The sequence below is a fragment of the Syngnathus scovelli genome, chromosome 19 (genome assembly GCF_024217435.2).
Source record: "Syngnathus scovelli strain Florida chromosome 19, RoL_Ssco_1.2, whole genome shotgun sequence".
NCBI classification, from domain to species: Eukaryota; Metazoa; Chordata; class Actinopteri; order Syngnathiformes; family Syngnathidae; genus Syngnathus; species Syngnathus scovelli.
The window spans coordinates 6,110,692-6,121,549 of NC_090865.1; the positions used below are offsets into that span (position 1 = coordinate 6,110,692).

The 10,858-nt window shown below is 46.1% G+C and overlaps 1 protein-coding gene and 1 long non-coding RNA gene across 2 annotated transcripts in view; both read left to right on the forward strand.

Moving 5' to 3' along the window:
• The window catches only part of LOC125986566 (H-2 class I histocompatibility antigen, K-Q alpha chain), a 98,342-nt gene that overhangs the window by 71,107 nt on the left and 16,377 nt on the right, over positions 1–10,858 (forward strand). The window lies entirely within an intron of this gene.
• LOC137839745 (uncharacterized) lies at positions 255–10,832 on the forward strand. Its single transcript, XR_011085893.1, has 2 exons — positions 255–1,054; positions 9,382–10,832. It is a non-coding gene; the product is annotated as an uncharacterized lncRNA (long non-coding RNA).

Sequence of the window (10,858 nt, forward strand, 5' to 3'; positions counted from 1 at the left end):
GGATGATTATGTCACCCAGCTTATATCATTATTTTGATTTTGATCTAAATTAGCCTTGAATAAAGACTAAGCAGTCACATGAATTAACAGAAAAAATGGACACTCGGACTCGGTGGTCAAGAGGCCGGACTCGGAGCAAAAATCCGACCGAGTCCACAGCCCTGGTTTCTGGTATTCTTGCACTTTTGTGCGCTGCTGTGACAAGAAAATTTCCCGACAGTGGGATAAATAAAGTTCTATCTAATCTAATCTAAAATGCAAACTGTTAGACAATCAAACAATACATACAAAACATTGGAAGTTTTTAAAATGGCCAATCGCGTCCAAAGTGAAAGAAAAGCAATTAAAATTGCGTCACAGCTGGTGAGACGGACCACTGGGAAAACAAGATGGGCGTTAGCGCTAGTAACGAGAAGGTCGCCAAAGACAACACTAAAAGCTCTTCAAACAAACTGAATAGTTCACCCGGCGCTCAGCTTTTCTACGTCCAACAAGGCGGAAAAGTTCATTTATGTATAGGATAGGTAATAATGAGACAGAGGTCAACAGCTTAGCGTGTGGCTGTATTGAACAGACGCCCGTGCGTCATGACGTAATACAACACAGCAGTACCGCTGGGGCGTACAATTGTATCTGGTGGGGAGGTTTTCCACACCCTCGAACACGCGTTTTTTTTTTTTTTTTTATTTTAATTGTCCCTCTCTACTCCGCCTTGCCTCTTCTTTTGACCACGTACGACACATATGTCAGAGTTACGGCCCGCGAATTGATTATCTATGGCCCCCTGGATGATATTTAATTACTATTAGAACCGGCCCGCAGGCCACAGCCGCCCGCTGGTGTTTTGCACGCACCAACACTACATTTCCCACAATGCAACGGTAGCCCGCGATGTCACTGTAGCTCGCTCGCACAACGGCTTCATTATTCATCAGTCGTCAGAGCAGAGTTCAACTTTCTGATACCCCCCTCCTCAAAAATGGCTAAACGTAAGGTGGACGCTGAGAACAGGGGGTTTCAGGCCAGGTGGGAGGCAGAGCACATGTTTACGGAGGTAAGAGGCAAACCTGTGTGTCTTCTGTGTGGAGAAAATGTGGCTGCAATGAAAGAATTTAATTTAAGAAGGCACTATCAAACGTCTAAGAAACACACAGACAAAGACAAGAATATGGAATATGAACAAAAGCTACAGAAGGTGGAAGAATTAAAACGAGGCCTTAAGTCCAGACAGGCTATGTTCACATATGCTAAATCACAAAGCGAGGCTGCTGTCAAGGCTAGCTTTATTGTGGCAAAAGAGATCGCAAAATCACCCCGGCCCTTTGCAGAAGGAGAGTTTATCAAAAACGGGTTTTGAGCCTCAGAGCCTAACCCCGAACATCGATGAACTTGTACAAAAGATGAGACACCTCCAAGTATCAGGCTCAGGCTCAGACAAGTGAGCATCACAGAGCAGTAGCGTATTTTCCGTTTTTTAAATTCAGTTATGTTTTTACATTTGTTTCTACAAGACGTGATTTTTCTTTGAAGAAAGTATTGTTTTGTCTGTGTGCCATACATTTTGGTATTTTATTTATTTATATTTATTTTTCAGATGAATGGACTGAGGGCAAATTGCAGATAAGAGCCATGAGAAAGAATACAACTGATTTGATTCGTTTTTTTATTTTACGATTTGAAAGCAGTGATCGGTAGATCATAGAGCAGCACAATAATAATTTTTCAGTTCATAATGCATGCACTTTTGTTTATGCATTCATCTTGATATTAAGAAACACATTTTGTTTTTAAAAACAATTTAATTTTTTGCTGTTTGGCTGTTGAAAATGTTTTTGTTATGTCCTTACTACTTTCCGGGTTCTTAGGTAGCAAGAAAGGTTCGGGCAACGACGTGATGAATACTGCTTTATTTCTTCAACACCGTCAGTTCACAGGCCGTACGTCACAACACTGAACGTCCCCGAAGCTCCCCCTCCCACTCCCGGAGTTTTCCCACTACGGAACATGAGTTAGCCCAAAATATACAACATCTCCTCCCCCCCTTACAATGAACATGCTTTATGCATGAACAACACGGAATTACGCACCTAGAACTAGACATCCCCATAACTCAGGTCAACCACGAACCTGTAAATCCAAGCGCGCAGGAGCTCGCCGCTCTCTGATAGGATATCTCCTATCTGGGGGCACAGGATCAGCTCCATGGTCGATCAATGGCGAACTTGTTGCAGGAGCTTCTGCAAAGGGAGATGTCACAGTCTCTGTCTCAGGCACATCCTCAGCTGGGACTGGTGGCGCGAGTGTGATTGAGTCCTGCACTCGGGAGGGTATGTGAACCGGCGTTTTGACGTAGGCAGAGCTATCAGGAAAATCTTTGAGGGACAGCTCTGCTGGCCCTAACTGAGTCTGCAGGAGTTGATCAACATGTCTTCTCCATACACTATCAGACGTTTGGACAGTATAAGATACTGGTCCCGTTTGCGCAATAACAGTGGCAGGAATCCACTTTGGTTCGCCACGGTAGTTCCTTGCCAACACAGAGTCTCCTGGCTTTAAAACTCTTCCTTTGCCCTTCTGTCCTCTGCACCTAACCTGTTTTTCCTGCTGACCTTGGACAATGTCCTTCATCGCTGAGGGCTTCAAGAGGTCAAACGTGGTGCGCAGGTCTCTCTTTAGCATCAGGCTAGCAGGAGATGTCTTGGTGGTGGCATGTGGACTGTTCCGATAGGTTAGTAGGAAGTGGTGCAGTCTCTGATGTAGTGTTCCTTGTCCTTGTGATGTTTTCAAGGCATGCTTCATGGTTTGAACAAATCTCTCAGCAAGCCCATTTGTTGCGGGGTGGTAGGGGGCCGACTTAATGTGTTGGACACCGTTAGCTTGCAGGAACACTGCCATTTCTTGTGAGACAAATTGGGGTCCATTGTCAGAGACTAGCTGGGCAGGAGATCCAAACCGACTAAACAGTTCCTCCTAACTTTTCGATAGTCTTTTCTGCAGTGGTTGATCTCATGATAGCCACCTCTGGCCATTTACTGTGTGCATCCACAGCAATAAGGAACATCCTGTCCTCCACTGGTCCCGCAAAATCAATGTGCACCCGGTGCCATGGTCCTTGTGGGAATTCCCAGGGGTGAAGAGGCGCTAGTGGAGGATTGTTCCTGACTTGGTGGCATGATGGACAGCTTTTGGCCAACTCTTCAATTTGTTGATCCATGTTCGGCCACCAAAAATAGCTTCTCGCTATTTCTTTCATTCGTACTATTCCGCTGTGTCCCGAATGCAGTTGCTGCAGCGCTTTTGTGCGAAGTGACCGTGGTATGACCACCCTCCTACCCCAGAGTAAACACCCAGACTGGACAGACAGTTGCAATCTCCTCCCGAGGAAAGGCTTCAGACTCGCATTATCGCCAGCAGATCGACCCTTGACGACAACGTCCACGACCGCCGATAACTCCGGGTCATTCCGAGTTTCCCTTTTTACCTGCACCGCAGACAGGTGCTCTCTCCACCTCCCTGAAGTAGAAAAGGTCCACCGTGTCCGACTCCGGCTTTGTGACAGGCAAAGGCAATCGGGACAAGCCATCCGCATTGCAGTGGAAGTCTGATTTTCGATACCTGATGTCATATGCATGCGCCGACAACAACAAAGCCCACCTCTGCAGTCGGCATGCAGCAAGAGACGGTATTCCAGTGTGTGGACCGAGGATGGTGGTGAGGGGCCGATGGTCCGTCAGGAGCGTAAACTTCCTCCCATACAAGTATTGATGGAATTTCCTAACTCCAAAAACAATGCTCAGTGCCTCTCGTTCCAGTTGAGCATAGTTAGACTCTGCTTTGTTCAATGTCCTCGATGCAAAAGCGATTGGCTTCTCCTCACCACCCGGCAGGACATGAGAGAGAATCGCCCCTACTCCGTAAGGAGAGGCGTCACAGGCGAGCTGCAGTGGAAGTGATGGGTTGAAGTGCGTCAGGACCTTGGACGTAGTCAGCGCTCCTTTAGCCTTTTCAAAAGCCTCCTGACAGCTGGCTGTCCACTTCCACGTTTTGTCTCGGCGTAACAGTTCGTGCAGGGGTTGAAGCAGTGATGACAGATTGGAGATGAAGCGTCCGTAATAGTTCAGCAGACCTAAGAAAGATCGTAGCTGGCTGATGTTTTGGGGTGGGGGCGCGTCCACGACAGCTGCCACTTTTGATGGTGCAGTGTGCAGTCCTTCTGCATCGATCACATGCCCCAGATATTCTACAGATGGCTTGAAGAAGTCACATTTGTCCTTACGGACTCTTAAGCCGTAGTCCTTCAGCCTTTGAAGGGTAGCATCCAAGTTGCGCAGGTGCTCGTCATCGGTAGATCCAGTGCACAGGATATCGTCAAGGTAGCACTGTACCCCAGGCAACCCACTAAGGATCTGATCCATCGCTCGCTGAAAAAGTGCCGGGGCTGACGTGATGCCGAACGGCAGTCTGCAGTATCTGAAGAGACCCTTGTGTGTGTTAATGGTCAACATTTCACGTGACTCTTTTTCTACATGCATTTGTAGGTAAGCCTGACTGAGATCTACCTTACTGAATTTTTGTCCCCCACTCAGTCCAGCAAACAAGTCATCAATTAGGGGAAGTGGATATTGCTCTGCTGCTAACACCGGGTTAAGTGTTACCTTGAAATCTCCACAGGTCCGAATTCCCCCATCTTTTTTTGGTACAGGAACGATGGGTGTGGCCCACTCACTGATGGTCACTGGCTCCAAAACCCCATTCTTGACCAGGGCGTCCAAGTCAGCTTCTACCTTGGATCAGATGGCGTATGGTACTGGTCTAGCTTTCATAAACACAGGCTTGCTACCAGGTTTGACATGTAACTTAACGGTTATATCTTTCATGCTGCCTAATTCATCACAGAAAACCTCTTTGTGTTTCTCGAGTATTTCTTGTAGCGGAGTGGAACTGTGTGACAGTTTCCTTATCGCTTGCCAGTCCAGCCGGATTCCCTGTAGCCATGTACGCCCCATTATAGCAGGATGATTTCCCTTGGTCACATAAAGGGGAAGCCTTTTTGTTCGCCCATGGTACTGAACAGTCACATCCGTCATCCCTTCCATGTGCACTCGATGTCCCGTATATGCCTTAAACACTGTGTCTGATGGACGTAGTTGAAGGTGCCTCATGAGTTTCCTGTAGATCTTGTGTGACACTAGTGATGCCTTTGATCCTGTGTCTATCTGCATTTTCACCACATGTCCCTCCAACTTGGGTTCAGCCCAGTAGCCATCTGAGCTCTCACCTACATTCATCACTCGTATTGTATTTACAGGCACTTCTTCCTCCGAAGAATCACTATTTCTTCCATTATCATGGCAAACGGTGCGAACATGCCTTTTTTGTTTATATTTCACATTGTCACTTTTGTTCCCAGCCCTTGAGCTTTTGTCCATGTCCTGTTTACTTCGGCACGCCCGCTCTATGTGCCCTTTTTTTCCACAGTTACGACAGTCCATCTCTTTGCACCAGCACGTCGATGCAAGATGTCCAGATCTACCACAGCGAAAACATGGCCCTTGCGCGTTCGGTTTATCATTGTTGAGTTGGTGCACTCTTTCTGTAGCACTTAGTTGCTGGGCCTCCTTTTTCGCCATTTCCATTGTTACACTGATGTTAATGGCCTTTTCCAAAGTCAAGTTACTTTCTGTGAGTAATCTCTTCTGTGCTGCTTCGTTTCTAAGTCCACATACCAGCCTGTCTCTCAAAGTGTCATTTAACACATCCTGGAACTCACAGTGTTCAGCCAGCTTGCGTAGAGCCGCTACAAACTGGGTGACCGACTCGCCCTCTTCTTGGCTGCGTCTGTGAAATCGGAATCTTTCTGCGATTACCAGGGGTTTCGGTGAAAGATGGTTTGCCAGTACATCCACTATTTCTTGGTATGTTTTACTGCCGGGCTTTTCTGGTTGAAGTAGGTCACGTAGCAAGTTAAACGTTTTCGGCCCCATTACACTCAAAAACGTGGGCACCAGCTTCTCCTCCTTTATATCATTAGCCATGGCGAAGTAATCGAAACGCTCAGTATATGAGCTCCATTGTTCAACACTTTCGTCAAAGGGACCAATTGAGCCAATCATTCCCGCCATTACAAGTTCCTGTTTGTATGGCACTGCCTTCCCCACAGACGTCTCCCCTCAGCAGGCCACTCTTTTTTTTTTTTTTTTTACTTCGCCACACTACTCACGACGTTGCCAACAGTCCACCAATCCACTCCACCCTTCGAGACGAAGCCGGCCAACACGCGTCAGTCCAGACGTCCTCGTCGCCAGTTTTGTTATGTCCTTACTACTTTCCGGGTTCTTAGGTAGCAAGAAAGGTTCGGGCAACGACGTGATGAATACTGCTTTATTTCTTCAACACCGTCAGTTCACAGGCCGTACATCACAACACTGAACGTCCCCGAAGCTCCCCCTCCCACTCCCGGAGTTTTCCCACTACGGAACATGAGTTAGCCCAAAATATACAACAGTTTTCCCTTGAAGTTACTGACCGAGCCATCACAAAATATTGCCATATTCATTTAATCATTAAATAATGTTAGGTCTTGGTTCAATAGGCTATGTGCAATCATTTCGATATATTCTAATAAACATTGAACCAGTCCGGCCCTCGGCTTGTAGCAAATTTGGTTTTTTTGGCCCTCGGTGTGTTTGACTTTGACATCCCTGACGTACGACGTCCATTATCCAAACTCGCACCGCTCCCTCGCTGCACAGAAGCCCGCGCCTGACATACGTAACACACCCCTTCCTGCACCCGCGCTCTGTGTGGTTGATACGGACTGTTGGGGCGGGTGTTAATTGATATGAACCAATCGTCTTTCCCTCCTCACACGCTCCTTCCCTGAGCGTGACGAACCGACGATCGCAGAACGTGGCGCTCCTACCTTGCAACCGCCTTGGATTGGTCAGGTGAAAGATAAAACTGTCTCCTTGGATAGTGTATCTTCTGCAACTACCAGGCTAAGATCAGAAACCGAGCCTCATTCCCAACTCAAAACTTTGCTCTTGGAGGACCTGTCTACTCCAAGCATCTCTGGAGCTCAACCAAGTTCTCAAGCGAAAGACGACCTGACACGTTCGCAGGGGAGACTCCCCGCCACCGAGATACCATCTCATTTTTGGGTAAAAGAGCAAGCTCATGCTGAAGGTGGCGCTTCTCTAGCCGCGACATCGACAATTCGTCAAGCTAAATCCCTTCCCACCAGGAAAAGAGCATCTCTTGAATCTGTGGACCAACTCATCTGGATTTGCAGCAATAAGACCCCACTGCCTGAGCCTATGCCTGTCAAAAACGGACTCAAGTCATCACAAGCCAAGGTGGCAAAGGTGGCTGTGGTTGAGCCTTCAGGGGACCCGGCACATGGTGACCCAGAAAAGTCTAAGGCAGCAGACAACAGCAGCAACCTGCCGGCACCATCGATCCATGGATGCGACAAGTGGCACCGGATCCTTTACCCCACGAGTGGAAAAGTCCACCAACACTGTTGTCCCCCGTGACCTGAATTGGCCTGGTGACGTCATCGTCAAGCCGGATACGACTTGCGTAGATGCCGGTCCAGATAACGTTGTCCCTCAAGGCTTTGAAAAGCAAATCCCTGTGAGCAGTGACGTGGTTGCCGCAGACCACCAGGCGTCTTTCGCCGGTCCAACGGCAGAACAACTGCAGCCGTTAAATCCCGGTTCTCGCCAAATACCTCCGGTCTTAAACGTGCAGCCGGGGTGCGATCACAGGCTAGCTATGAATGGACCTGCAGAGGGTAGTTGCAGCAATGTCGGCCAGACGTACCCGTTGCAGTTTTACATCCAGCAGGCACCAAACCAAGGTGCTGTGGCGGTGAGCGAGCAAACGGCGGCTTGGCTCAGCCATCCAATGCAGCCGCGGTTGCTGCAGCAGCTGCCGTACCAGAGGCCGTGGCTTCCGGCAAATGTGACCAATAGCGCCCCCCACCTTTGGACCCACCATTTTGGCTCCTACTTTGCCACCCCCGTCACACTCTTATCGGTCAAGGACGTGTTGGCTCGACCCAGTCCGCCGCAATGACGAAAACGGAATGTGTATAAACAAATTGAGGTTATGCGCCCAAGCTTTATTTTGTAAATATTTCGTTTTTGCTTTCCTCCACTACCTTTTGTACTTTTGTATTCAATGCTGCCATGTTGCAATTCCTATCCAGTTGAATTTGTTCTGTAAAGTTTCTGTCTGCAATTGGAGCATATAGGAAGTTAAATTAAATCCACTGTTAGCCACTTCAAACTTGTCAGCATGCTTTGTTTTCAAAAGCGTAAAGAATTGCAGACAAGTGTGGTTTTTTTGACAACTGGTGGATAATTTTAACTACCTCGCGTTGTTTTTTTCTCTCTTATAGGTCAGGTGTCAAGTGTCAAAACACATTGCAGGGTTTGAGTTTGCTGCTGTGAAAAGAGAGCTTATTTTTTTATTCACATGCTTTATCTTCACATACCACGCTTGATTGAAAAATTGCATCCAACTGAATGAAATATTCGGAAACGTTTCATTTAAAATTTTAATGCCGCTCAACTGTTTTTCCAAAAAAGCCTGTGATGTACAATTGGATTTACGTCAGTGGTTCTGCCATATACCACGAGAGAAAGAATTCCACAAGTGGCTTTTTTAAAAATATATATGTAAACGATGGATATTTCGCCTAGTGCTCTGATCAGATAAATTATGTGGAAGTAGTAGCGCGTCAAAAAAGTGCGAGGAATAAAATGGGATCGTGTATCAAAGCCCCGCTCATCTACTATCACTTCCCCCCACGCCAGATTTGGGTTATTTGTGCAACTTGAAAACAAAAAAATTTGAATGGTAAATCCGATCATTTATTACTTCTCTTCATCTTTCACGGTGCAACACACTACTTCAGTGGTTCTTAACCGGGTGTGCGAGAATTCTTCCTAGGGGCTGCGAGGACACCCTGGGGGGAATTTACAATTTTTCGGCGATAATGGTCGGGTAATCGAAAAAAGTGAAAAATTCTGGAAATCAAGAAGTCATTGTCTTAATTGGCATTAGGGATAATGCTAATTAAGCCTTATAGCTGTAAAGTAAACCAATTATTACAATTATTTAATGATATATATAATATTTTTTATTTGTATGTTATGTAGTTTTCAATTATTTTTGTAGGTAATAAAGGGAAATGTGCTTTTGGCAGTTTGCAAACATATTTTTTTAAGGCTGCGTTAGACTTCTAATCGTATCAATATAATTTCCAGTAGTGGCGTGCTCGTGTGGTCGCATGGGAAAGAATGTGCAGGCAAACTGCACGAACTTGTTTTCTTCGAAGTGTTGTGGAACAGGATGTACCATCGGTCTAGACAGGGAGGATACCTGACGAGAACACCTCAAAGATGTATCATCGGCCCAGACAGGACACCTCGCAAGAACATCTCGAGCCCGGTGCGGAACGAGAATAGCGTCCCGTCCTGGTGGTCGGACACCTGCGCTCAGCAATAACACCCAGCCGGGGAGGAGATGGCCATGGACCAATCATCACACAATGTTTTGCATGTTTGAATATTCATATTGTGTTTCTTTATAAGTGGGCAACCCGGAAGAATGTTTCTCTTTATGGTCACAAGAACACACGAGGTTTAGTGTGAGGGAGCCGGGACCTAGGCGCCTGTATTAGCTTGCTTTGTCAGGAATAAACAATTGTTAAATTCGGTCTTCTCTGACAGAACGAATTCGCAAAATTGTTAGGTGCGCCAGTGTGTGGATTAGGACATAGCAACTCGTGTTAAGTGTTGATCGCAATTTGGAGTCAGATCAATAACTAAAATCCGTAGCCTAACAAGCTGTAAAGTAAACCAATTATAATTATTTAATATAATATTTATTTATTATTTGTATTTTATGTAGTTTTAGTTTATTTTTGTAAGTAATAAAGTTAAGTACTGTTAAAATTCAGCAGTTTCTCCACGGACTGGGACCAGAACTGGCTGGATATTTTGATGATCCTGAATTTGTTCAAATGCTTGCCTATTTGGCTCATGTGTTCACAGCACTCAATGAGCTCAATCGCTCACTACAAGGAAGAACGATGAACATTTTGATTGCAAGTGAGAAGTTGGCTACATTCAAAGACAAAATTGTTTTGTGGATTAGGCCTGTAGAGAAAGGGAACTTGGCACATTTCCCTTCCCTTGAAGAAACAGTCGGGAGATGCTTCCCTCCATCCAATTTTTGTTGCAGAAATTGTTGAACATCTGCAGATACTGTGCACCTCATTTGACGACTACTTCTCGTTTGGAGAGCTACAACCCTGTGACGACCGGACCCGGCCGGCACTCTTTTAAGCAGAATACGGAAGATGTTGAAAGCAACATCAAGGAAGATCTCATCGAACTGAGAAACAATCGTGGGATCCAAATGGAGTTTGCAGATGATCACTTGGAGCACTTCTGGGCTTCTCAGTTGGAAACTGGCAAAAAAGGCTCTCACTGTGCTCGTGCCTTTCGCGACTACTTACCTCTGCGAGACTGGATTTTCCTGTCTGCTTCACATCAAAACCAAGAGCAGAAATCAGCTGGATCCTCAACACGACATGCGAGTGGCACTCAGCACCATGACACCAAGATTTGATGCCATCACAAATGGAAAGCAACAGTAACAAAGTCACTGAGTTTGGCGCTCAGCCATAATAATTCACAACACACCATGCATAGTACAAGCACAATGTTTTTTTTTCCTAGTATGAAAGTAATCTTGATTTTTGTCATCCTGCAATGCATTACTTTGTTGTCAGTTATGTAAATAAAGAATTAAATACACGATGGTTTTGTTACTTACACATTAT